General features: G+C 27.7%; 2 long non-coding RNA genes across 5 annotated transcripts; one reads left to right on the forward strand and one right to left on the reverse strand.

The window, feature by feature from the left end:
- Window positions 1-7,269: 7,269 nt before the first annotated feature.
- On the forward strand, window positions 7,270-9,405 carry LOC106444620. 3 transcript variants are annotated; one of them, XR_007326485.1, is made up of 5 exons: window positions 7,270-7,563; window positions 7,699-7,823; window positions 8,127-8,348; window positions 8,505-8,628; window positions 8,738-9,405. It is a non-coding gene; the product is annotated as an uncharacterized LOC106444620 (long non-coding RNA). The 3 variants fall into 3 exon arrangements; XR_001288298.3 differs by having other exon boundaries at window positions 7,271-7,823; window positions 8,742-9,405; XR_001288297.3 differs by having other exon boundaries at window positions 7,277-7,823.
- Window positions 9,406-20,370: 10,965 nt separating this feature from the next.
- Window positions 20,371-23,767, reverse strand: LOC106440844. Of its 2 annotated transcripts, XR_001287769.3 has the most exons (8): window positions 23,612-23,767; window positions 23,401-23,492; window positions 22,843-22,952; window positions 22,613-22,715; window positions 22,292-22,376; window positions 21,888-22,142; window positions 21,725-21,785; window positions 20,371-20,556 (listed from the first exon to the last, which is right to left on the reverse strand). It is a non-coding gene; the product is annotated as an uncharacterized LOC106440844 (long non-coding RNA). The 2 variants fall into 2 exon arrangements; XR_001287768.3 differs by lacking the exon at window positions 22,292-22,376.
- Window positions 23,768-24,808: the final 1,041 nt, after the last annotated feature.

The raw sequence follows: 24,808 nt of genomic DNA on the forward strand, positions 1-24,808 counted from the left end.
TGTTGAAAACTTTTTTTAAATAAATAAAAAATAACTGGATAAGTAACTACAAAGATCTATGTTTCGTTGGTTTGATAAATGTTTAATTTATCTCTCAGGTGGATTCTAAAGTTTGTAGTTCGATCAAAAGTTGGGAGTGAGAGTTGGTGTTTATAGGCCTTTGGATGTAGAGGCCTTTGGAAGTAGAGGCGAACACGGAGTTTCTGGTTCCTGGAATGACAAGTGGACATGACACAGCTAAGCGATCCCACGGCTTGTGTATGCGCTGTTTTTATTCACTAATAATATTACACGTGTCCTGTTGACCCCACAAGAAATTTCTTTTGACTCTTCACTCGTTATCAAATACTATAAATTTATTAATTCTTTTTAAACTTTGTGCGAGTGTGTGGCTGTTTTGTGTTGTGTAGGGCAACCGGTATGTAACTATTAACTTCCATGAATAAACAAAGATGGGCATTTTTTGTCAACCATCTAGAAAATAATGGACACAATCGATATGCAAAGAAGATATTTTTTGTGCTCTCTTTTTGTTTTTTTCCTTGATATTTTTTGTGCTTCTGTGTTTTTTTTCTTCCAACAATCTTCATGATTTTATTTTTATTGATATTTGAATATCCTCTATATGTGTTTTTTTTCCTCGACACAACTATTCCTTTAAGGCTTAACATTCCAACGATTATGGTTTCAAGTATCCAACAACTTGTTATAATGATAACTCTCGTTGGAGTGTTATGATTACAGATTTTTTTTTCTTTACTTCTTATATACTGTATAGGTCTAATAAATGACAGTTCAATTACAAAGCATCATTTAAAAGAATATTCGTGTCTAACCATTCTTAGGCTAACGCAAAACAAATATCTATATATATATAGAACAATTAGGATAATCCAAACAAACGTGACAAAACATCCACACAAAAAACAGTCGAAGAATATAGGGTGAAAGAGCGGAACCTTACTGAAATCAACTAGCACAGTCATAGAGACAAAATATTAATGTTCTTTCGTGGCATGCAATAGACTTTCAATTAATCCAATGACGCTATTACTTCTAATGTAATTACTTCTAGTTCTAACTTCTAAGTGATAGAAGATTAACAGAAAGTACTTAATTTTTTTTACTTATATAATATTAATATAGATAATTGGTTCAATTAAAATTTTGACTTTACAAGATCAAATCATTCGCACATTCACAGAGTAGAAAACAATTGATTTAATTGTATAGTGAAAAGAAGAAAAAACAAAGGAGGGGTGTATTCAATATAACATTAGAGGTGATTTGATTTTAATGAAGTTACAGAGATTTAAGTAATTTTTGTTAAACCATTCTAGAATATAAAATAAAACTATGGGATTTGAGTTTTATTTTTATTTTTTAACTAAGAAATTCCACCCAAACATCATAAAATCACCTAAAAATTTTAAAACTCCACAATTTAAAATATTTTCAATAACTGTGGATTTTAGAGTATTCTAAAATATGTCAAGTTCAATAACAATAGATTTTAAATAAGTTTTATGTTTGAATAATAGTTGATTTGTCATTTTAATACAAATTATATACTCAGTTGAATGCACCCCCTTCCCCCCTTCCCTCCCCCCCCCTTAAAAATTTTAAAATTTCACAATTTAAAATATTTTCAATAACAGTGGATTTTAGAGTTTTATAGTACTCTAAAATATGTCAAATTCAATAACAATAGATTTTAAATAAGTTTTATGTTTGAATAATAGTTGATTTGTCATTTTAATACAAATCATATACTCATTTGAATGCACCCCCTTCCCCCTGCCCCCCCCCCTCCCCCAAAAACATTTTATCTTATGTCTCCTCAAAGGAAAGAAACCTACATGAAATATCTCGTTTGAAGTTGCTCTTGTTCTAAGTGAAAGAGATTAAAAAGGAGAAGAATAGGTGCAGCTCCAACGGAAACTACTCAAAAGAAAAAACTTTTCACTAACATAATATCAATAGAGCTTATTGATTAAATTATAAATTTAAAAGATCAAATCATTCACACATTCACAGAGTAACAAGTGATTTTACTGTATACTGAAAAAATAGTTTTCTTCCATCTATCTCTCTTTTCATTTTTCAATGGAAAAAAGAGAGATGAAATATCTCGTTTGAAGTTGCCCTAGTTCTTTTTGTTTTCTCTTTTCAATCGACAATATAAGATAACTTATTTTCTATTCTTTTGATACTGGTCTAATTTGGAGTATGAAAAGAACAATTTATTAAGTACACATTGATGATTAGTTCTCAAGTTCAAATAAAATATAATATTCGATTGTGTTTCTCTTATCTTCTGTGCTTCTTAAAGTACTAAAGTTGTATAATATAATAATATAGTTAGTTTTTTAACTATATATAATAATATAGTTAGCGTAAGATGAATTGAGTAAATAATTGACCACCATCGAATGCAAGCATGTAAAAATGTGTAGCTTCGTCTGAGCCAACGGATTAGACAGATACAATAGCAAATTAAACATCACTCTCAGTCTCAAAGTATATCGATAAAATATCTGAAATCAAAAATAATATCTATGAAAAAACTTGTGGTCTAAACCTAAATCACGTGGGCGCGAGTATTTAAAGCCGGACGTTCGATCAAACGTATATGATTTTCTATTCTTACTATAAATCCAAAAGGTAGTATCCCTCTTTAGAATATCTTAAGTAAGTATGGACAATGAAAACAAGAAGCGAACTAAAACAACCAAAACCAAAAAGAAATTGAATAATCAATTTTACTGTAAACTAACAGAAAAAACTGTGTCAAAAATTATATTTATCTAATCAAATTTTCTTTTCTAATATAAAATACTGAAAAACTGAAAGAAATGAATTAAACCAAATAGAATATCAAGTGTTCAGTATTTCTTCTTCATTAATAGATATGTAGAAGACTTTTTCATGATTAAATTAATTAAACTAATTTGAAAAAGAATAAAAGTGAGGAGAGATAAGAGAAATTTTCTTTTGAGAGATACATATGCAGTAACACATTTTTCTGTTAGTGTAATTTTATTTGTAGAGTTTTTTTTTGAATTTTTTTTTTGTAGAGTTTAACTGTATTAATTAAACAAATGATAGAAAGTCCTTTTTCAAGGAAAAAAAAACTCATACAAATTCTGATGTCATTATTCGCTAACAAAAAACATGTCTCTCAGCCTAGCAATTCTCTCACCTTATTATATTGACAATGTCAGAGTAAAAACTAAAAACAAGACAAAATACGAGGGAAAAAGGAGTGGTAACGTGAAGAAAATGACAATAAAAATAATAATAATGGTATCTTGAGAGGAAAGTAAAGCTTGAAATTGACGGAACTCGACAGTGAGAGGGACCAGAAAAGGAAAGGTAGGGACAGTGCTTCCGCTGTTAGGCCACGGTTACCGGACCCATCTTTCTGTTTTTGGAATCGATCTCTACTAATAATTTAACTAGATTTTTTACCCGCACATCCGTGCGGGTAGATTTTCATTTTATAAATATATAACGGATACCATCTCAAAACTTTAAAAGACATGATTTATATTTTAGTGTTATATATTGTGTAAATTTATAATGTTATTGGTTATGTTTCTTATTCGATATTATAAATGTATAATGATTTGTTTTATATATTTTAATTTATTATTAATTATTATTATATATTAATATATTTTCGAGTTTGGTAAAATAAATTGATAGTATGAAATAAAAAAATTGAGAATCTCCTTAATTTTTTATAATTTTTACAGAATGTATACAATACATTTTAAAACTTTATTTGTTATACTATAAAACTGATATTTTCTTAGCATAATTTATATTTCTATGTTATTTGTTTTAGTATATTGTGAGATTTTATAAGTAAATACATTATAATAATACTATATTATTAATTATGGAATCAATCGCTGCATTAATTAAAAAAATATTTTAAAATTTTATTAAGATTTTGTTAGGTTTTTTCAACCTATTTTATTATAAGTAAAAATAAAATTTAAATTTACAGTTAAAATTTATTTACTAATATCTATATAATTTATAAGATTTTTTAGAAGTTATATATTAAATTGATTAACTTAAATATTCAAATAGATGAAATTGATGAAATAGACCTATTATGACTTTTATGGTATTTTTTTAATAAATAAGATATAGAATATAATTACAAAATTTGAAAAATAGCATACACTTTTATTTTATTTTGTTTTATAATAAAATTTTATTTAAATTAATGAATAATAGTATATATTATTAATTACAAAATTAATCAATGGTATTAATTTATATAAAATATTTTAAAATTTTAGAAAGATTTTGTTAGATTTTTTCTTAATATTTTGTTATAACTAAAAATAAAATTTAAATTTATAGTTAAAATTGATTTATTATTAATATCTTAATATAAATAATTAAATAAATGTAATTAACGAAATGGACCTAGTATGACTTTTTTATGGTAGATAAAAATGGTACTTCTCTTTTAATAGAGAAGATGATTGTTTCGGTTTTAAACTCTACTTTCGTCAATGTTATGTGTTACTTATCGCTAAACTAGATTACATTCAGAACTATTGGAAATTTCAGTTGGAAATTTACAGTATTATAATAGAACTAGGATAAGACCCGCGCCTTGTGCGGGATTAAGTTATTATTTTTATTATATTTTGGAGAATGAAACAATAGTTTGGCTTCATTTGGATTACGGGTGTTCAATCCGAATATCGGGTTAGTTTCGGTTCGGTTCGGTTTTTTTCGTATTTGGTTAGTAAAATATAACTACTATTCTAAATCCATATTTACTTTGACTTTAGTCTTTCACATACTTTTGAAAGATTTCAACTGGACGACTAAATTGATCAGCCAATCTTATTGCTTTAAATCATTAGTGTTTATATATATATATTATTTAGTTTGAATATTTATTAAATAAAAATTCATATGCGTTATATTTTATGATCATTAGTAACTTCTTATAACAAAAAAATAATCTATTGATCACAAAATTTTCAGAGTGGGAATATTCAAATTTCTAATAATATATAGACATTTTGAAAAATTCAAATATAACATATAAGAAAAAATATAAATGTTTTTACTATATATTTAATGTGATTTTTTAATATCTTTCAATATCATAAAATTAAAAAAAAAGAACTAAGATACCAAAATTGTTATCAAATATTTATTATTCATAATAATTAATTTTCATATATACGTTAATCATATTAGGTAATTTCGTAGCTTCTAATTAAGGAAAGTGCAAAACAAAATTTGGTAGATTATTTATCAATTCGATAGTTAGTTTAATAAAAAATATAATGTAAGTCAAGATGGACCAACCTATTTTTCTAAGAATAGTATATTTTATATAGTCATTTATTAAATGAGAATTTATAATCATACAGTTCTATGATCATTCATATCATTTTATAACTGAATATTTAAATCATCGATAACAAAATTTTCAATGTGAAATCTTTAATAAGTTTATAATTTATAAATGTTTTTGAAAATTCATTGAAAGTTTTAATATTAAAATATTTATGTAATCTTATGGTATATAGTATAATATAAATATATATATATATAAATATATATATGTTTTATTATTAAATGATATTTTTTACTCATATGGATTTAAAATAATGTGTATCTTCTTATAATATTAAATAAAAGTTCATATTAATACAATTTTATGATCATTTGTAACTTATTATGACAAAAAAAATAATCTATTGATCACAAAATTTTCAGAGTGGGGATCTTCAATTTTTTAATAATTTATAGACGTTTTGAAAAATTCAAAATATAACATATAAGAAAAATTATAAATGTTTTTATTATATATTTAATGTGATTTTTAAAGATATTTTAATAATATAAAATTAAAAAAAGAACTAAGATACAAAAATTGTTATCAAATATTTATTATTCATTATAATTAATTTTCACATATACGTTAATCATATTAGGTAATTTCGTAGCTTTTATTTAAGGAAAGTGCAAAACATTTTTTGGTACGTTATTTATCAATTCGATAGTTAGTTTAATAAAAAGTGTAATATAAGTTAAGATGGACCAACCTATTTTTCTAGGAATAGTATATTTTGTATAGTTATTTATTAAATAAGAATTTATAATCATACGGTTCTATGATCGTTCATATCGTTTTATAACAAAATATTTAAATCATCGATAACAAAATTTTCAATCTGAAATCTTTAATAAGTTTATAATTTATAAATGTTCTTGAAAATTCATTGAAAGTTTAATTATTAAAATATTTATGTAATCTTATGGTATATAGTGTTTAATATATATATATATATATTTATTTTATTATTAAATGATATTTTTTACTCATATGGTTTTAAAATCATGTGTATCTTCTTATAATAAAAATGTTAAACCATTGATCATTAATTTTTAACATAATAATTTTAATAGTTTTAGTCATTTATTGTCGTTTTTAAAAATTCAAAATATAACATCTACGAAAAAATCTAAATTTTTTTTATAGCTAATTTGATTGTTTAATTTATTTTAATAATATAAAATTAAACAAAAAATGATGGAGGAGATATACATTGTTATCAAATCTTTATTATTAAACTCATTAATTGTCATATATATATTAGTCATTTATGTTAATTCCGTAGATTTTATTTAAGGAAAAAAAATATCATATCATATCATTATATCATATAGTTTGACCAACTTATATATCTAACAACATATAAAAATCGAATGTGGACCTACTTATTTTCCAATTGAATGTAATTGACTACCTAATTGAGTGTCACCTATGCATTGGAGCCTCTTTTAATTAATGCAAAATTGAGGTTACATTTTTTCAAATGTTCCTCAATTAATATATAAGGGATTATATTAATAAAATGCAGTCCTTCCATTTTGGAAATATTGTTTTTGATAAAAATAAACTATGGATTATATATATATTACCATTACATACTCTCAATTTCAGAAGGATTCATATTCTAGAAAAAAAAATTGTTTCAAAATAATACATTTTTTAATTTTTTTCTATCTATTATTTAATAAAAACTGTAAATTTCAAAAAATAATAATGGTGTTTATTGGATTTCTATTAAATAAAAGTTATGAAAAAATATTGTTCACAAAAAAAACAGTATATTTACAATAAAATTTTAATGTGTTTTGTTAATCTAACTAATACTAAAAGGGTTATATGAGGAGTAGAGAGGCTGTCCACGTCAGCAATTAATTCAAGCCAATCAGGAGGCTTCTCTATGACACGTCAGACACGCGATCTTCAGAGGCGAGACCCGGCCCTTTTTCTTTTCATCTTTTCCGCCATCTTCGTTTCATTCGATCGCCGTTCTGGCTACTAGCAATCAATTCCATATCGAGCAATCAATCTCTTCTCTATTATTAAACGTAGTTTGATCTCATAAATGGAGACTTTTGGCTTTCACGATCTGAGATTCTATATATATAGATCTCACTCTCAACCTCTTCCCTTCACCAGAAATTATTCTCTTCCTGCGAGGTGATTGCGTTCGACGATAAAAGGTATGAGCTCTTGCGTTTAGAATCATCTTCTCATCTATTCTAAACTAAACATCAAAGAAAAAAAATGTGATTGTGGCGAACGCTTTGGTTTCCTCTCCGATTTATAAACTGGCCGCTCTTCCTCCACTGTTCAAGTCGCCTGCTTCGATCTACAGAAGTCAGTCGATGTTCTTCAACCATGGCGGTGAGTTTTCTAAGATTCTGGGAAGCCAGAAACGTCGAGAGATGATGGCGTCGATATGCTCTTACTGGATTCAAAGGTATTTCTTTAAAAACTCATGTTCATACTGTTGTTGAATTCATGTTCATCGATAGGTTAGACTACTCCGGCGTGTAATATCAACATTATCAAGGTTTTGAATTTAGATCTTTGTTAGGTGTTTCTGTTTGTAAACTCCTGTTAATAGTGTTCTTAAACTTTCATTTTAATTAAGACGATTCTGTTTTTTAAATCATGTTAATATTGTTCTTAAACTAACACATGTTCAAAGTGTTCTTAACTCATGTTCATATTAATTTATAAATTGTTTGTTGATTATGCTTCCTTTCTTAATTTGTTTCAGGCGACCCTCATGCTGGCCACTGTGAATGTTAACCGGCTTGCAACTTACAGGACTTATCTCAAGGAGGGTTCAATGTATTCCATCACCGGTTTTGATGTTCAATGTTCCGTGAAATCAGAACTTCTGGCTTTCCTACTCCTCCCTGTTGATTAGATTCAGTGATGCTACCTCTTTGGATGAAATAACTAAACCGGCTTCACCCATACCTGAAGAATGTTTCAGGTTATGTAATAACACGAGATGCTTGGTCTTGCCGACTCACACTCAATTCCCAATTATTTACACTCTATTTTTGATTATTAAACGTACGCTTCACATTGACTACGTTATATAACTTATTAAACACTAAACCTGTCGGGTTACTGTCCATTTATGTAGGCTGGTCTCTAGCGACACTGGGCATGCATCAGCAGCTCCACTGCTGAGGGGCTATGCCAAGGTTGAGCCTCTGACTATAGCTGAGCTCAAATGAATTCAGTGACAAGAATGAAGAAGGGCTCAGGTAGTACACTAGCTTTAACATACTATAATTTTCTTTGTCAACACTCTGTCTGTGATTCTGATATTCCAATATTGATCTTATCTGTACCGGCATGATCACCGGCATCAAGATAGACAAAGGGTGATGCTACGTTTCTTGCTCCAACTGTACCAGGAAGCTTCAACGCACTATCTCAGCCTTTACATGTGTTCACTGCAACAATACTAAAGCTGTTGGTGTCCTTCGGCATGTATAATTCCGTAGCATGTTGTTTACATTCATTTTGGTATCACGTGTAGGTCTCGACTTTTTATACACGTTCACTGTCTTATAGCTACCTTGTGGAGATGGCCATTGCTGATGATACTGCTGTAGAGTCTATTTTTCTGCTTTGACAGGGTAATGACAAAACTGCATAACATGAGAGTCTATGAAGATGATATTCCTGGTGCCATCTCGGTACCTGCTAAGGCAGAGCCGAATACATGAGCAGGTCTAAGTGGTGTCAACACAACTAAGTCTCCAGCACTAGGGTGTTCTAAGATGGTCAAGAAAGCACGCAAGTCATAGATTAAAATAATGATAGATCTGGCATCAGTATTTCCTCTTTGAATAATGCTTAGGCATTGTTGTTTTTCTTTTGTTTTTGAACAAGTTCGTTTATGTTTTACTCCTCTTTTGGTTAATCTATGTTTGGTTTAGACTCTCTTTATAAAATATGTCTCAGTTTCCACAATTGTTGTACATCTAACTCACTATTTATTTAAGACGGACGACACTTGGTCCCAGCTTATTGTCTGTATGAAACAAGTGTTTCACCATCATCTTTGTATAACCGATTTACCCTTAATCTAGAATCCAAACAATAAGCAAACGTCTTTTAATGATAGTTAGTACAAGTTCCATCTAAACCCAATATATTGATCCCATCTGTTGTTATGTTACGGACATTGTTTCCTGCAGATACTTTAAATCGTATGAATTAATGAACATAGCATCAATAGCGTGAGAGATAAGTTAATGTCTTTTAATGTTTCCTAAAAATTAGTCTGTAACCGTCGAGTTAATTCATTTTAGTCTCTGCTAATTACCTATATCTTTCGATAATTCTCTGTAATCTCAACCTACAATCACAAAAAAAACTCTTTATGGTGAAAAAAACATCTAAAGAAAGAGCTCGAACTGACACCGGGGAGCCGAGTACAAGCAACCTTAGTCGTCTGTTCGTAAGCACTGACTCACCTAATGCTACCAATGTTGCTGATGACTCCATCTCAGGTTTGTACAACTAATCTAACTTAAAAAAACATATTGTCAACCAAATTACATAAACAATTAAAAGCCACTACAAGTCGGTTCTTCACATTAAAAATCAATATCTTCATGTGTGAATTGTTAAGGAAGTTGAGGATGACGTCACTGTTTACTAAGTGTACCACTAAAGGGCATGAACCTAGACCACTAATTAGATTCTCCCTTTAATACCACAATGTCTACGTTTCAATTTAAATGATTAGTAGTACTATTATTTATTACCCCTAACATTTAATAGACACATTACTCCTAAAGAAGATAATTGAATTAATAATTATTGGTATTGAACCAAAATAAATATGAAAATAAATCATAGAAAATTTTCTTTTCATGAAAAAAAATATAGAATATGTTTTAAAATTATTAATTATTCATAATAGTTTTAAAGTTTATAAACTCTTCAGATTTAGGTTTAAATAAATTGTTGATGTAAACTTTTGAGGCTTTTTGGCGACCTTTTGAAGATTGTTCTACAATGGGTAGCAGTTATCAAAATATCATTGTAAGTGACATCAACTCATATTGATTCTAAATACCATACAAGATTTCTAATACCGTAACTTAGAATTTCATTGTTAATTAATAGTGCAAGCTCACTGATTTCAAGCAAACAATATAAATTTTTGAATATCTACTATGTTAGAATAGTGATGTAATATGTTCTCAAATTTTACACGTGTAATACATGGTTCATTTTTATCGCAATTTTATCTATGATTAATAATTTGTTTCCATGACAATCCAATATATAAGATAAAAAAAATTTGGATCATAACTTAGATTTAACTATTCTTTATTCATTTCACATTTGCTGATCTTTCTATATATAGTTTTAGATAGTACATTGATAACAGTCAGTTTTAGTCCTTTCTAATTTAGTATATGGTTCATATTTTATAAAATGGGATGTAATATATGTGCATTATTATATTAAATACATTTATATTTGTCTAACTCCGGGCGTAGCCCGGACAAAATCTCTAGTATATATAAAAATGTAAAATATGTATCTTTTTGAAACAAAGAAAGTATATATCATGTCTAACCAGCATACGAGTTTCTCTCAAAAGTTTTCTGAATTCTTATATTAAGATGAGCTTTTAAACCAACTAATTTCTAATATTTCCCTTTCAACTTGCGTGGGCCTCCAACCCATTTTAGACAGTCAAGACTCAATAAGACCAGCTCTCCTGGATCCAATGGAATAACTACGATTCTACACTAAGATGATTTTTATCATGGGATTTATTTTCGTTTGATTGGAAATGTGTTTGCACTAGAGTCTTTGTATGAAAATTCTAGCCACCCTTTTTTAATATATTACACCGAATTTTAGCAAAAAAAAAATTTGCATATATATATATAAACATGTAACTTGAGAAAAAATGAAATAAGATTTATAAACACTATAGTTTTTAGGAGAAATTTTATATTTACCATTTTTATGGTACCACTTTTTATCTTTACCACCAAGAAAGAGACATTTTCAAAGATACATTTTTCATTAAGTGACAAAAGAACAAAATCATTATTATTATATATATATATATATATATATATAATAGATTATTATTTAAATAAATAAAATAAAAAAATAAAAATAATTTTTTCTTTTATGTTTTTGAATTATACTTTTTCAAATTCGAACCTTTATAAATTTTTTTTTCGAATTTTTTTTAAAAATTTGTTTTTTAAAAATTTTTCTTTTGAAAATCGAAAATTATGTTTGAAACTACTTTCAAAATTTTTTAAATTTTTTTTGAAGTATTTATTTATATATTTATTAGAATCCTAAATTTTACATTCCAAAAACCCTATCTCACTCCTATTCCAAAAACCCTATCTCACCCCTTCATTAAAAGTGAGAGTAAAAATAATTGTAAACATGAAAAGTGGTATTATGAATATGATATTTGTGGCAATTTCCATTTTATATTAAAATTAACTAACTAAAATTTTCTGCTTAAGACCATGTTTGTTTCTGTATACAGACGCTGCATCTGGACAGTGATGTGCATATACTTTTGGGGGCCTAAGACTAATTATTTTTAAAATAAATTTTTTTTCATAATTTTTTTAACATAGTTAGAAAGGTAGATACCAAGTACGTTTATGAAAAAAGGGAAACATTATTCAAAAGAGATCAAACTAAAATGCAGAGAACAAAATATATAGACAACAAGTTCTTTATAAACATGTGTATACATTCTTCTTCTTTTTTTGAGCAACGTGTATCCACTCATACTTCATAAACTACTACTGCATTTTGTGTATATGGACCTCAAATATTGATAAAAAATAGGAAGCCTGAGACGATCGCCTTTTTTTTTACTATGGTGAGCACGGCTCTGCATCTGGATGCAGTGTAGGCCCTGAACTAAAGTAGGAGAACCATCTGTTTTAGGCACCAAACTAGACTACATGTTAAAGAGCGCCAAATTTTTTAAAATATGCTTGTATTCTAGTGATTGTGTATCACTTTATTATGTGTTATATACTAGTCTTGATTGGTAGAGCATTAGCATTAACAGTAGTAGTATATAAAAGCAGTATGTTGTAGGAGATGTATGCTTTTGTTAAACTGTTTAATAGGATGATTAGTAGACCAGTATGAATATGCTAGTTAAAATAATTATAAAAATTAGTATATAATATATAATATATTTATAATGAATATATTTCTAATATATATATATATATATATATTAACATATAAAATTAAAAGATATAAAATTAATTTATTTTATTTAATAATTTTAAATTATGTTTATTTCGAAAATTATTATTTTAAAATAAATTTTATGATTAAAATATCTATTTAAAAAATAATATTACACATTTAAAATAAATTAAATTATATTTTAATTGTAAAATACTATTTAAAAAAATATTTTTATTGTAAATTAATTTTAGAAATCAAAATTTTATTTTCTGGATATAAAATAATTTTATGATATTACTAAATAAAATAAATAAATTAATTATATATTTTCTTAGTCTTATAAATTATAAATGCAAATGTTCTTATAAAAGCTTCATATGAGAACATAGGCGAGAGAGCATTTGGAGAGTTTTGGCATTTAGTAAATGCTTCTATAAATATTTTTCTAACAATTGTTGATTGGATAATGTAAAGCATAATGCTAATGCTAATGCTCTACCTATCAAGCCCTAGGTTCGAAACTTGATGGGTGCCATACTATTTTTTTTTGCTTTATGCGGCAGTTTATATTGGGCCTAGCCTTATCTGAAATTCGGATGTTAGCATTATTCAAATGTTATTCGTTTGGACACTATTGCATCAACATCTATAATATCTTGAATATCTTGATATTTGAGATGCTAAAAAATACAAAAGATCTAAATACACTTAGTACAAATATAAAACATAACTAATTAGTTATTATAATTACTATAAAATATTTTTGATAAAAAAATTGCGATTTTTCGCCAAAAATCAGAAACCCGTTTTCACACCAAAACTGAAGACGCGTTTTTTCGCTGAAATCCAAAAATGCATTTTCCGCTGAATTTCGAAAATGCGCTATCTCGCCAAAACGAAAAAATGTGTTTTCAGTGGAAAACACGTTTTTTTGCTGAAACCCAAAAATGTTTTTTTTCCGCTGAAATCCAAAAAGAAAATTTTTGCAGAATTTCGAAAAACTGTTATCTCGTCAAAACGCAAAAATGTGTTTTCGTGTCAAAACCCAAAAACATGTTTTCCCGCTAAAATCTAAATATGCACTTTCCCACCAAAACTCAAAAACACATTTTCTCGCCAAAACTCGAAAACAGTTTTTCTCGCCAAACCCGAAAATATATTTTCCCGCCAAAATCCGAAAACACGTTTTCCCGTTAAAACAAAAGTAAAGATTTTCCCCCGAAACCCAAAACACATTTTCCCGCAAAAACACAAAAATGCGTTTTCGCGAAGAAACCCAAATATGTGTTTTCCCGCCGAAATCCGGAAAACACGTTTTCCCGCCAACACCAGAAAATGTATTTTTTCGCCTACATCCAAATTATATGTTTTCGTCAAAATTGCAAAATTAACTTTCTTATCAAAATCCGCAAAATTGTATTTTTTACAATATTCAAATAAATTATTTTGTATTTCTTTTTTTTTGCATAAAAATACGATTTTGCGGATTTTGATAAGAAAGTTAATTTTGCAATTTTGACGAAAACATATAATTTGGATGTAGATGAAAAAACACATATTCTGGTGTTGACGGAAAAATCACGAATTTTTAGTCATTTGAAATACTAGTATTCAAATGCTATTATGAATTAAAAAAAAAACAAATAATTTAACATCCAATGTTGCATCTGGATGCAAATACTAACTATATAAACCAACAACATCCGGTTGTATTGTATTATGTTTTTTATGCTGTAATAAGTTGCTAAGCAACATGCAACATCATTACCAGAAAAAAACTTTGTTTGAATATAAAAATGTTATGTTTCTACTGGGCTTTTGATGGAGTGTTTAACAAATTGGCCCATAGCTAAAAATTATACAAAATTGCTTTCATTTTCCAACATCTCCCTATATATTAAAAGAAAAATCACTTTAATGAGGCCTAAAGACGTGTCGCCCATAGATGAAGTTTCAAAAAAATTATTGTAATTTAATTGGTTGATTATTTTTAATTTTTATTCATTTAAATTAGATCTAAAAAATTTAAGGTAAGTATAAAAACATTTAACATCACTTGCCATATAATCTAAAGAATATTACAAATAACAACTTATGGCAACTAATTCTCGAAATTATGAAAGATTAATAATGTTATATTTATTACTTTTAATATTTATAAACTATAAAATATAATGAACGAATTTTTATATAAGATAATTATAATAGTTTTATACTCTACTTGATGAATTGTATTCGAATATAATTATATATTAACTATTTTAAATATTACAAAATCCAAACATATTTATCGTTGTTTATAGAATAAATTTATCAGAATTTTAAAATTATTTATATAGTATTATAAATTATTTATAAAAATATAAATCCTACTATATATTGATTGAAAAGTCACATAAGTGATTTTTTTATTACGTGTTGATCATAAATGAACTCTTCAAATTGTTATAATTTGATTGACCGATGATTTTTAATTTTATTTATTATAATTATATCTAAAAGAAAAGGATAATTCAATTACAACTTTTCAAATAATCTACATAATATTAGAAATAATTATTTATAGTAACTAACTGTTGAAACTATGAAAGAGTAATAATGTGATCAATTTTTTTATATATTTATAAATTACATAAAATAATAAACAAAAGTGTTTATTTCAATTGATATAATGATTTTATATTCGTATAGAAAGAATTATATTTGTATATAAAGTATCATAATAACTATTAATGTCTAATAATTCAATGCATGTTTTATAAATCAATTAATGTCTAATAATTCAATGCATGTTTTATAAATCATTTATAAAATTATAAATATATTTATAAAAATCAGACGTTTTAAATTATTATAAGAGGTTCTAAGTCATTTATAGAAGCTTATACATTAATTTATAAAATGTATTTTGAAAATTTATCCTCATATTACAATATTTTGATTTTTTTTTCATTTTTAATGGTAAAATTCCTCAACTATGTTTACTTAGTGTAGAAATCCCTAAACTAAAGATTTACTGGTAGTAATAGTAATTATGACCTGTTAGAGTTTAATTCATTAAATAAAGTTAGTTTATGGGGTTTTTCGTTAAATACTTAGTTTGAGGGTTTTTACCCAAAACAAACTTAGTTAAGGGGTTTTAACGTTAAAACTCCTTATTATTTCCTTGTTATCTTTTATTTAAATTTTATAATTGGATTTGTTTTATCAAAAACCAGTTGCAATCAACTGACGAGATATCTTCTTTTCTAATATCATGTATTTAATATTTAAATATATATATAGCAAGATTTGAGTTACCAAAATTATGTATATATTATAACTAGAATATCTTTAAAATTTTATTAGAAGATATTCTTTCTCATAGCTGAACTAAAATTTATTAGAGGATATTCTATCTCATAACTTCTCTTGAAAACTAGGTCATTTAGAAACTTAAACTAATTTTCTATATAAATATCAAGCCACCCCTATTAGTTTCACGCATCTATTTTTTAAGTTTTCATATGTTTTTGATCGTTCTAATTTAAATTCTACTTTTGTGATCTTGCGCAGATGTATGATAATCAATAAGTAACTCATAGACGGAAACACCATTACTGGTAATTTTATGGAGGATTTTTCTTCTCCGTTTATTTTTGTTCTCTTCCTCTCCATGTTGTATCTCTATCTATTTTTTTGCAACAGTAGTGATTCAACTAACAAAAAGAGACGACTCTGTTTATCCAAGAACTAATCATCCTTTTTTTTTATAAAGTTAAATCACTTATCAAGAATATAATACAAGATGTGTATGCTAATCAAGTGCAATTTATTTATTGTGTGTGATCTTCTTCGGTACGTCTGAGAGCCAAAGGTAATCTCAAAGCTTTTTAAAAACTTTGAAACTCATTGACATTGTCCTATCAATTATATAATTTGTTATCTTTTGGAGATTGTTTACATCTTTAAATATTTTTGTTAGAATTACCTCTTTTCAGACTCAAGGCTTAGAGAAAGAAACCGTAAATCATCTCTGCTGTTATAATGAAACCAATGATAATAAATCTCAGGTAATTCAAAGCTCTCTTTTATATTTCTGGCTGATTTTTTTATTGGGGTTATGCATGAAATATTTGTTTTTTCTCAATTATATTTTTGTTGTTGTTTTAAGATTAGTGTTAAATGTGATCGTTTCTTAAACGTTCTAATGTATTCTTGTTCATATGAACATAGTATAAATATGAATATGTAACATCGAATCTTTCATATTAGCTATATACATGTAACATAAGTATTATATAGTTGTAAATATATAATTATCAATTTAATATTAATGTTAATGCCTGCACATGCGTGCGGGCGGTCCACCTAATTATTTTAAAATCAGTTGAATTATATAAAAAATATCTGTTTCAAACGTAAAACGTAAAAGTCACATCTCCTAACTACCCTGTTTCATCTCAGACTGATTGGGGCAGTGTCGGACTAACATTTTCCACTGCCCCAATCAAAATTTAAAATTATGCCTTTGTACATATTTTATCAAAATCATAAAACAGTATAAAACAACTTTAATTTTTATTAAATAGAAATGGAAGTCTATAGTTTGTTTAGGAAATAAAACTGTGATAAAAATATTTATTGGTAAAATGAATTTTGTTTTTCATTTTTTATACAAAATTATCCACTAGATTTCTACAGTCATTTTTTCAACCATCCATTATATGTCTATCATAAAAATCAGTAAACACAATCCAAAAATATTATCGTAATAAAGTGAAACTATCAAACTTTTATCACATTTCGAAAACTATGAAATAACAAACATATCTTCTTACTACGTAAAGGATTAGTTGAAAAAACTAAAACATTAAAACTAAACTATATATTAATAGTTAAGAGAAAAGAGGACAAAAAAAAATTAGAATAAAATAAAAATTATGCAAAACGATGCAAAAGAATAAATTGAAACCAAATGAAAATCGGTTTTGTTGCTAATTTTAATTAGAGTTTGAATTATCATCTAAAAGAGAAATGTACTAATATATTTAATATATAACAAATTTATAAATATAGTTGAAAAGTTCAACAAATTTTATATAAAAATTCCTTATAAATAATATTTTAACAAAAAAATTTACAAAAATTTATTTGTTTATAGGTAATAGTATGAATATTTTCTTAAAAATATGCCCTATTATTTTGGATCCTCTAATCCACGGCTTGGGTGGCTTGCCCTCCGGACCGGCCCTGAATTCTCACACAAAATATCTTGAGAGCTTTCAACTAGTTCATTTTTATCACTTTCACAGGTAAACTGATTGAGATAAATTGATCTTGGATCTGATGTGTTTACTCTTACGGTTTTTGTTTGTTTGTTATTAGTTGAATCTTTGTAAGAATCTATTTGCTTGTTATTAGATCTTTGTCCGTTTGAATTCTGATATTAGGTCATTAATTGTCTGGACTTGAGCTCGAATATATGTAAAAAAGATTTTTAAGTCATGGTTAGTGAATTCTGATATAGGTCATTAATCACGGTCTGCCATATATTTCGTAGTTAGTGATTCACAAAAAAAGTCAACACTTGCAAGTCCGTTTATTGTGATGGCTTATGTACATAGTACACTGTGTTGAGTGTTCAGTTTAGGAAGCGTCGTGAACCTCCTTTTATGTTGTGATTCTGTAGTAAAATCATGAAGGCAGTCTTCTGTGGGAACTTTGAGTATGATGCGCGTGAGGGGTGATCTTCAGGAAATATGGCAAAGTTGATAGGGTCGATACGAAAGCTGGTAAGCTCTTTTATATGTTCTGCCTTTTAAATACATGTTATTTTTTTTTATCTTTGTGGTTGACCTCGATGAACAAGCAGTACCATACTCAGCATTTTCTTTGACGCATGATGTTTTGATCTTGGGATTGCCATACTCCCACCAGTCCATGAATGAGCCCATAAGGAAATCCATCTCATTGTCCTCCCAAAACGAGTCACTTTCCTTCCGCCATGCCATCTTAATTGCATTGAATTCTTGGACACATAACTCTGCAATGGAGAAGGCACTCTGTTGTTCCTTGGCATATTAATTCCATAATGCAAGGTCTGTAACTGCTTCACTGGTCATTAAGTTTGCTGAGTTTTCTTTTTTTTTTTAGGTTCTAGGACTGTACAAATAATCTGTCCTACTAGTTAAGTAAAGTCTTATTGTCAGCGACACTCCTTGAGTTTGAGATCAGACACAGCTCTCTGAAGTCTGAACTTTTGTAAGATTCACCACCCGGGAAAACAGTTGGAGGCTTGTAGGACACCAATCCACAAACTGAATGGTTCGTTTTGTCTTCATGGTTGCAACCGCAGCAGTGACATCTTTGGGAGCAACATACATTAGACTACAAGCCATGTATTTTCGCTGTGTATGTCGCCTGTGGTGAGGCGATAAGGTTCTTGCCAAGCGCCTTGGCGGCAAAAGCTGTTAGGATACTCTCGTATCTTCTCATAATATTCTCATATCTCTGTAAATATAGAATGTTTACATATCTTGTCTCTCTAGTTAATACCACGCTCTCCTCTGTAACTATATAACAGCACTTGTATCATTCATTATTTAATAAGAGAAACCATTATCTATATAGTATCAGAGCAGAACGCTCCTTAAACCTAATCAACCCTCTCTTCTCTTTTTCTGTTTTTTGCCGCCAGTCAAAATGGCTGCAACCAACAACTTCGATCTTCCTGTTACACAGGTCACAAACATCAGGTTTTGGTTTTCGAGTACATGGATAACGAAAGGGATGCTGAAGATGCAATCCGAGGCCTTTACCGTATTGAATTTGGGAGTAAAGGACGCAGGCTCTGTGTTGAGTGGACAAAGGTAGGGCACTGAGTATGGTGAGAGCCCGAGGAGGAGGGAGAGGAACAGTCGTAGTCCTGACAACAAGAGAGAGACGTTGAAGAACGAAAGCCCAAGTGGTTACTGTTCAAACATGTATAAAAATGATTGGTTTCATTATGGTCAAACACAGAATGAGTAAGAATACGATTTTTCATTCAGAGAATTTCTTCGGAATTCGTTGACTGGTGTATCTTCTCAAATTCAACTGCCTCTAACATTTCTCTCGTCACATTGGGCGTAGACTTCTTCTTTTTTGACCTTTTAAGCTGATAACATAATAATTATTAGAATGACACTTTTGTAGTTTTATATCGTTTACTTTTCTTGGACCAGAGGCAATTGAAGAAAAGAAACTTCAGTTGTTATTGTGTTTTGTGTTTATTGGACCGTGTTATGCTTCTCCGTTTGCAGCTTTTGGAACGCAACGACAAAGGTAATGCTTCTCCTGTTTCACCAAAGTACCTCTCATTGACAAACAAAGCAGAATAAGTTGGATGTGTGTTAATGAACACTTATGTAGGGAGGACCAATGACTCGACTTTGGTCTGTCATGTCTTGAACGACATTCAGACAACGTTCTGACTAGGCGATTGGTCCCAAAAGCTTTGTCTTCTTGGGTTATGTAAGCGAAAATATATTGTGACCTATGTTACATGGAACCAAAAGCTGATAGTGGAAACAAAATTTTATGGAAGTGCAGAACTAAGATCCTTTTGAAAAAAACAACTAGGAAGAAAAACATGTTAGAAGTGTATATCTAAATATCAATACTATTAAAACAGAAGACCTTTTTTTGAGGTGACCTCCTGTTTCAGCAGTATTTACAAAATCATGCCACTGGCTTAATTAAAACCAATGTTTTTATTTAATTCTGTATTTTTCAAAATTCTTTTGATTTAAATAGCAACACCTATATTTAATTAACAATGCCTTCCTATCGGGTTATTTAAACAGCAACACCTACGTTTTACAAAACTTCAATTGTTATAAACAGCAACACTGATTTTCAATTCTTATACAGTATACGTACATAACATCTTTGTATATTGATTCTGTTTTTCCATCAACACCAAAGCTTGAACGTTTATTGGAATCTGCAAACTACCAATAAAAACAATACATTCTGTTAATACCAGTGTATCTGTATCGACCATTCATCACTTCCAATCCATGTTTTGGTTACAAAAGATTGCACCAAAAAACATACATGTTGCAGTATTCAAAATCATGAAAATCTAACACTTTATAGTATTATTCGTAAGCTTGCATTTTTATATGTATAGTATGTGATACAAACGAACCCATAAACCCCAGATCCTTTTCAGTATTTTAATTTATTAAAATAAAGCAATATCATAAATACCAATCTTTTTTGGGTTTAAAAACCATAAATAGCTATACCATCAAATAAAAAGCAAAAATTTAATCAAATAAACTATTTTTTCCGAAGTTGCTTAAATAACAATAACCAATATATTAAATCATAAATACCTGGTCGAGTTTTATATTTTCATCTTTAAAATATCAATAACAACCAATCAAAACAAGAAGCCACAAAATTTGGTAACTTAAAACTCTATCATGGAATAAAATTTTACATAATAAATACACATAATTAATATCCTCACGGGATTAACCACTGTGCAATATATTCGACAAAATTATTGAATTTTCAAAGTTTTTTTCAAATCAATAACCCAAAATATAAACCACTAAATCAAAAGCTAAAAATTTGGCAAAAAAAACTAGATTTTCGGAATACATAACCATATCGAATAATCATAAATACCAATCTTTTTCAAATCAATAACCATAAGTAACTTTACCATTAAATAAAAAGCTTTCATTTAAGCAATTAACAAAATTTTCGGAAGCTGCTTAAATATCAATAACGAATATACAAAATCATAAATAACTGGTCAATCTTTATATTTTCATATCTTTAAAATATTAATAACAACCAATCAAAACAAGAAACTGCAGATTTTGGTAATTTTGATCTATATTATAATAAACCAAATATCTAATTTGTATAACTTGAATAAACTTGATTCACAAAATATATATGATTTGAAAATATATTTATATATATATATGATTTGATTAAACTCACGGCAAATATTCTCTAACAACATTGAATTGGAATATCCTAAACCCATGACCTTTTCTTTTGCTATATATACAGCATTTTAACCTCACGGCAAACACACAGATTTCAAAACGTTTCACAAAATCACACATAATGTCTTCTAAGAAAAAGATGGTGTACCTTGATGAGAGATTAGGCCATGGAAAACAATTTGGTTGATTGAAGCCAAAGTCATACACACCTGAAAACCATACAATGTCGGGTTTGGTGAGACTTTAGAGATCATATTTGCAGACAAAAAAGTAAATGAAGCGACATTTTGAATTGAGTAGTAATATATTACCTGATTAACGTTAGCTACTGTCTCATGCCATCTCAGAATTATCCTAATCTTCTTAGTTTATTTCCTTACGTTTCTAATCTGTAAAAGTGTAAAAATAATAACATTTAAATTCCTGAGTTGTCATAGGTATGCATTCCTTACATTTTGACCAAATGAATATATATTAAAACAAGTAAGGATGGTACTCAGTAGAACACTTATCTTCATACTGATTGTTTGTAGTGCACAGCGTGGATGACAACTGGACTGTAGTTCCTGAAAATGTATTTGTTTTCAATCAAATTATTTTTTGTACTTATAAATGATAAATATATTATATCTCAATAGTAAATAATTTTTTTTTGGTAAAATACAATAGTAAATAATTGACAGTAATAGTATATTATCTTTCATTCAATACGCACCCGTGATAGTTTATATACATCGATCAATGTTTAATGATACAGATTTTTTCATTTGTAGAAATATTTGTGAACTCCCGTTGCAAACCTCACAATAAAAACAAAATAAAGTAAGAATATATTTTGTAAAAATAAAAATAGAAGAAATTACAATGAAGATAAGAAATATTTTTGTTTTCGAGAATATGAAAATATATCTTTTGATAAAATATTATTATTTATTATAAATACTTTTGGTTTTGTCAACTATAAATACTTATTTAATTTTTTTTATTGTAAGAGGATCTACAACTTTAACAAACGGGAGTTTATTTAATTGTATACCTTTTGAATGTTTGTTTCAGACAAACTCAACACCATGTTTGTACGGCTTAAACTTTAAAGAAATTATTTACTTATAAGTCATCGCAACACGTTTCCATCTCATCTGAATAAGAAATAAAATCATCGTATCCAACATGCAAACCAGATTAAAAAAATAAGTTAGTTCTGAAAATACAATATTTAAAAGAGATATGGATGAAGAAGAGAAAAGGAAATAACAATGGATTTACCTTTTAGGGATCAGATGAAGTGTTACTTTCGGAAATCACCATCTTCTTCAATTCTTCTCTTTAACCGAGAGGAACCGACAGCTGAGAGAGTGAAATGTTTTTAATGAAACCTGAAAAAAAACACATGTTTGTCTGTTCCTTTAATGGGCTTTAGATTAAAAAAATCTCAAGGCCCAAACTAAAAACACATCTTTAATATATAACCACTGCATTATATTTATAATAATTATTTGAACTGAATTTATCTAATTTATTAATTTATTTTAAATAAATATTTAATTGAAATGATCGAATTTTATTTAGTTAATTAACTTAAATATCATAAAAATTAAGTGTAAATATATTACTAACATTATATTTAAAACACAAACAAGCCTATTAACCGAAAACAAAAATAACTATATTTGAAGAAAATATAATTTTATAAACTAACATAACTTTTTTTTCAATATCGAATATTATTAAACGAAATTAAAATTTCTAAGTTCCTTAACAAGAAAAAAAAGGATCCAAATCGCTGAAGGTACCAAATGGATGTACAAGAAAATGAACACAAACCTTTGGAGTTTTTGTCTATTGAATCACCAAATCGAATGAGCTCAACAAGGTCTTTCTTTCAATGCATCCGACCAACTTCTATTTCATCGGATCTATTATATTATTTAAGTCATCGGAGGGACATGCAAAACAAATAAAATAAGCTTTGTGTAAGAATTGATTTGAATTCAACTCTCTACCGAGGATGAAGAAAATAGAGTAAAAGGTTTACCTTGGAGACGAGGTCGATTCGTGGAAGACAAAACTCATTGCTTGCTTCAATCGCCTTTTGAGAGTTTGATTTTTTTTTTGTAACCAGAAAGTTGTCTGAAAGTGGCAAAAATATCTGGAGTCTATCGGGTAGAAGCTAGAATTAGTGTGAGCTTGGGCCGATTTTGATGAAATCCTTATATAAAAGAATTTGCTTAAGAAAAAAAAAATTACAGCCCATCTTGATAATTTTATAAGCTTAATTATAATCAAGCCATATTCTGGCCCATTTAAAAAAAAATAACAATCACATATCAAATAAAAAGAATTAAATTATAATTAATTCAACATTTATAATGTACTAATAATATAAACATTCAAAGTTTTTTTTTTAAAAAAACTATAACATTTTTTTCAACTTTATTGTAATTAATAGTTAAGATAAATATATGTTATCCTATATCCTACAAAGGAATATTGATCAAACTCTATTCCCAAGTAAAACTTTACCACAAATAAATATTATATGTGTACAATATAATTTATTCATAATTTAAAATCTGAAAGGCATAGAAATCATAATTTACCTTGACTTTAAGTTAACAAATAAAAAATCAATAGTATTATAGTAATAGCAGATTGATATATTGTTATTATGTGAAAAATTTAGACAACTTTCTCAATTGTGTAGTTCGAAATAACATTAAACATGTAGACATTTAATCTCTTATAAGATACAAGCAAAATATACATATTTGGATATGTTAATATAACTGAAACAATCCTCGGGCCGAGGATTCCTCGCACTTTCATAATATAAATGCTATTTTTTGCTATCTTATTATACCCTATTTAAAGAAAAAAATGAAAAAAAAAATTCAAAATGTTTTATTTTACTTTATTGGAAACAATAAATCTGAATAGAAATAGAACAAGAACCAAAATACTCGAAACTATATCAGATTCATATTATATCCAGATCCAAACGTAAAACCAAACAATTCAAACACTCTAACCAAACACAGCTTTATACATAAACAAATGGTTCATATATTTTAAACCACAAAACCCAAAACAACAACTAAAACTAAAATTAAAAATCGATATAAATAAATCAGAACTATACTGAAAACCGAATGTCTTGCCAAAACATATGAATCAACAAACATTCATGTTAATAAAATTGCCAAAAAAAAATATTCCGCGCTTTCAAAGCGCG

This window comes from Brassica napus, chromosome A3, assembly GCF_020379485.1.
Source record: "Brassica napus cultivar Da-Ae chromosome A3, Da-Ae, whole genome shotgun sequence".
NCBI lineage: Eukaryota > Viridiplantae > Streptophyta > Magnoliopsida > Brassicales > Brassicaceae > Brassica > Brassica napus.